Source organism: Pygocentrus nattereri, chromosome 15 (assembly GCF_015220715.1).
Source record: "Pygocentrus nattereri isolate fPygNat1 chromosome 15, fPygNat1.pri, whole genome shotgun sequence".
Taxonomy (NCBI): Eukaryota; Metazoa; Chordata; class Actinopteri; order Characiformes; family Serrasalmidae; genus Pygocentrus; species Pygocentrus nattereri.
The window spans coordinates 13,813,252-13,818,517 of NC_051225.1; positions in this window are offsets into that span (position 1 = coordinate 13,813,252).

The window sequence follows — 5,266 nt, forward strand, 5'->3', positions numbered from 1 at the left end:
TCACTCGAAAGAGGCCCTGAGTATTCTGTTGTAACTCCCATTAGGATGAAGCAATCTGAACCAAAAAAATGCAAAATGCACTACGTACTATGACGTATGTGTAATCGTTTGCATTACATGCGATGCTGAACATGGTCTCCATTTTCTGCCAGACGGGGGCAAGCTGCCCAGAAGTTGCAAATGGGGGTTAAATGTGGTGACTGCTGTCCGGCGCCTACCTCAGCATTCTGACGCAGGGCCATCCTGGTTTGTTCAAAGCTCTATATACTGAGGAACACATTGCATGTTGTTTCGTTCAGACTGCTTCATCACAGTTACTAGAGAATATTCAGGGTCTCTTTCGAGCGAATCTCCCTGTACAAGAAGATTATTGTCCATTGCAGTACACTGTATGCTACAGCGGATAGAGATTAGATGGTAAAATACTTTTAACATTTTTAAAATTCCACCTTTAAATTGCCGTAGGTTCACCCAAAGGCTGTGAAACAAACAAGTAGTATGCGATTACTGTCCTTATAGACCCCAATTTAATTCATTGTGAGGATTAAAAAAAACAAGGATTCCTCACTTTCACTCAACTGTTTAGACTGAGCGGCTCTTAACTTACACAAGTACTCATCCACATCCAAGCATCAAACGAAAGCAGAACAGTTTGGGTTCAAACTTTCTAAAATTGCTTACAAGCCTGACAGTCTGAGACATTTAAATTTCACTCTTTGTTCTTACTTGGAATCGTATAGTGTGGTACCTGAGGATGTTGAAAACAATTCCAACTCAGCCCTTTTGTATTTTTGCATACATGTTTATGGAGATGTAATGATAACAATAATTTATTTGTTGGAGGAACGATTTGTGGTTTGTGTTTAATACTTGAACTGTCATGTAGTCCATAAAGTCTATATATTTCATATGATACTCTATGCATTACACATTTTTTTCCATCTCAAAATTGCGAGCACTCGTACACAGCCTCAGTCAGATGTTGCGTCTTTCCCCTTCAGCTGTTATTTGTATGCAGTGGGTTCATTTTGTCTTGTGTTGTTCATGTCTTACCTAATTCATTGTTCTTTCCAGTCCATGCAATGTTTTTTATATGATGGGGTGGTTGAATCTTTTGCTTTTATGTACGTAATCTAAGAACCTTTAATCTGGTGTAACTGCACCCTATTTAAATTCTTATTGAGACTGAAGGAGAGCTGGGAGCAAAGAGATTCCAGCAGTCTGTAATCGCTTCGGTAATGTAGTGTCCTCTAAGGTTACGATCTCTGGTCACCGTTTGACTATTAAAATCAGCCAGTTCCACCTAGTAGAATGTGTAAATAGGTGATCATCCTTCTGTACCACAAGTGTTGCTTTGCTTTGTGTAAACATGGATGTTTTCATCATTTCTATATATTTTCTTGGCTGTCTGATATATTTTGATTTAACCAGATTTGACAGAGCTGTACATGTCTTTTGAATATAGTGGGAAGAGGAAACAAACTGGTTCCATCTGGTCATAACTTGAACATTTTTTTGCTTTAAACAACTATGATCATACACAGATCAGGTGTAACATTATGAGCACCTCCTTGTTTCTACGCTCATTGTCCATTTTATCAGCTCCACTTACTATATAGGTGCACTTTGTAGTTTGTGGCCAAGTTAAAGTTGACATTATACTACAAGCACAACCTTTACAGAACTGCATTGCATTATTTTATTTGGCTATAATGAAATATTGAGTTTTAAAAGTGCGTGGGCCGTTTCTATTTTAATTGAACTGGCAAAAGGGCAGTAATGGTCATGATCTCTTAATGGAGGTCAATAGTCCCTAATGTCAGCTCAAAAAAGTCAAGGATTATTGTATTTTCACTTTCTTCCTCATCATGAAGCTGAGAAATAATAGTTTTATTTATACATAGTCCTCTATTATTGTGTTTGGCAGCCTCCTCAGCCAAATCCCCACCACCACCAATGGCCAGGCAGGCACTTACTAGAACATTCATTTCACTCTAATGAAAAGCTTTTTCTTACTTTATTTTATTCTGTGCTCCTTTACCTTTAATCCTGAATGGGGTTCTTTTACCACCTTTACCACCATGCTGAAGCAACAGATGGTTCTGTATAGGCCTCCTTTGTAGATGGATTTTCTCAGCAGTTTGTCCAAACCCTTGAGGATAAATATACAGATTTATATACATCTCTTGCACACATCCAGTTATCACATGGATTTAGTAAGTCCGTCACCGACACGCTTGATTGAGAGTGAATTGAGATTTGATTAGCATTAAGAATTGATGAGCAAGCCCAAGTGTTGGATGAATACCACTAGTTATCCCAAGGAGTCACAAGGAAAACATGATGACATACCACTACATACTGGATTGATGTCATTTGACTTTATTCTAATTTTATAGATTTTTGAGAGTTAATAAACATGCCCAGATAAGCTATAACAGTGGTTTACTAAAAACAGTAGAGTTTGAGAATGAAGAATATTTCAAGAAAAAAAGTCATAGAATTGCACCATTAAAGTGGCCTTTGCGAAGGGAATCAGCACCTTGTCGTGTTAAATGAGGGGAGCTGGAGTTGGTGGATACTTTCATATAGATTCACCTATAAAGAAACACTCAGCCTCCTGCGCATCAGCACCAGCCTGGTATTAGCGTAAGAACCGGCTGAGCAGGAAACTGTTATCTGTATCTAGAATAAAGAGCCAGACGGACTCGGAGGAAACTGTTGTTGAAGGAGAACCTCAGGCAGGGTGGTCTACACCACTATCAAGGGCTACATCTCCCCCCATTCAAAGAGAGCACGAAGTTTCACACACAGAGAGGAAGTAGATCAAAATGATTCACAGAGAGAGACAGGAGTGAGTGGAGCTCTGGCGCCAAACTGAGACCCCAACGTGTTATGGCAGCCCCCCTACAGTTAGCCCACCTTATCCTTGAAATATGACTCTTTTCTCAAAGCCTGCTATTTTTATTAACAGTGGCCCTAAAACGCCATCATAATAAATAGTTTTTTAATCTCTGAGGAGATTAGATGTAATAGTTCACCTGCATAAGGAAGGAGAAGGTCAAAAAGAAATGTGACAACACAAGAATTCCAAAAAAGGAGGTAATCAAGCTCCGTTGATAAAGTCAGCAAGTGTTTGTGTCATCAATCATCAAAAATGATTTGTCCAGACATTTTGAAGAACTGTGAGAAAGAAAAAACTCTAAAAATAAGTCTCTTGAAAAAAAAAACAATGGACGCAGTAATAAAGGCAAAGGGTGGACACAATCACAGAAACCTTCCCCTAGTGGACCTCTAAGGCCCACTGTTATGCCGGCTGTGACGTCCCTACACGTGGGAACATGCCTCAAGAAATACGATAAATTACCAAATTATTCGGTCGTCTGCCTTCACACACATGTGAACTTGAGTGACATCCCTTTCTTAATTCATAGGGTTTAATATGGTGTTGGCCCACCCTTTGCAGCTATAACAGCTTCAACTCTTCTGGGAAGGCTTTCCACAAGGGTTAGGAGTGTGTTTATGGGAATTTTTGACCGTTCTTCCTGAAGCGCATTTGTGAGGTCAGACAATGATGTTGGACGAGAAGGCCTGGCTCGGTCTCCACTCTAATTCATCCCAAAGGTGTTCTATTGGGTTGAAACTCACTCATCCATGTCTTTATGGACCTTGTTTTGTGCACTGGTGCGCAGTCATGTTGGAACAGCAAGGGGCCGTCCCCAAACTGTTCCCACAAAGTTGGGAGCACGAAATTGTCCAAAATCTCTTGCCGCATTAAGAGTTCCTTTCACTGGAACTGGAAAGGGGCCGAGCCCACATCCCCTTCTCGTCCAACATCAGTGTCTGACCTCACAAATGTGCTTTGCAAAGAATGATCTAAAATCCTCATAAACACATGCCTAAACCTTGTGGGAATCCTTACCAGAAGGGTTTTATACACCTGTGGCCATGGAAGTAAATGGAACACCTGAATTCAATGATTAGGATGAGTGGGTGAATACCTTTGGCAATATAGTGGTATGTATATGATGGTAAATGCTCATCAGTGATCGCTTGTTAAAACTGAAGGGAGAATGGATGGAAAATATAGGGAGCCACGCAGACACAGGGAGAACATGCAAACTCCACACAGAGAGGACCGGGAATTGGACCCAGGCCCCCCTTGCTGTGAGGCGACAGTGTTACCCACCACGCTACCGACCAAGTCAATATTGTTGGCTTCCAAGGGAGTTGAATGCGTTTACATAAAGTTAATAGTAATATAATACTTACAATTAATGTAACGAGTATGAATACATAATAGTATATTTGTGTATTAGTATTTACACACCGATCAGGCAGAACATTATGACCACCTCCTTGTTTCTACGCTCACTGTCCATTTTATCAGCTCCACTTACTATATAGGTGCACTTTGTAGTTCTACAGTTACAGACTGTAGTCCATCTGTTTCTCTGATACTTTGTTAGCCCCCTTTTACCCTGTTCTTCAGTGGTCAGGACCCCCATGGACCCTCACACAGCAGGTACTCTTTGGGTGGTGGATCATTCTCAGCACTGCAGTAACACTGATGTCGTGGTGTGAGAGGATCAGACACAGCAGTGCTGCTGGAGTGTTTAAACACTGTCCACTCACTGTCCACTCTATTAGACACTACCTTGTAGATGTAAAGTCAGAGACGATAGCTCATCTGCTGCTGCACAGTTTGTGCTGATCATCCTCTAGTCCTTCATCAGTGGTCACAGGACGCTGTTGGCTGGATATTTTTGGTTGGTGGACTATTCTCAGTCCAGCAGAGACACTGAGGTGTTTAAAAACTCCACCAGCACTGCTGTGTCTAATCCACTCAGACCAGCGCAACACACACTACCACACCACCACCACGTCAGTTTTACTGCAGTGCTGAGAATGATCCACCACCCAAATAGTACCTGCTCTGTGAGGGCCCATGGCGGTCCTGACCATTGAAGAACAGGGTAAAAGGGGGCTAACAAAGTATCAGAGAAACAGACGGACTACAGTCTGTAACTGTATAGAACTACAAAATGCACTTATCGGTAATCGGTTTATACTATATTAATATAGTAGTATACTGACAATAATAATAATAATGCTAATAATAATAATAAGAAAAACAAGAAGAAAATATTATTATAAAAAATGGTGACAGTAACAGTAATAAACTTTTAATAAGAATGTTTATAGGAGGTTTTAGGGGTCAAAACTCTTCTTTTGAAGTTTCGTGTTTGTGTCTGAATCCTGGGAT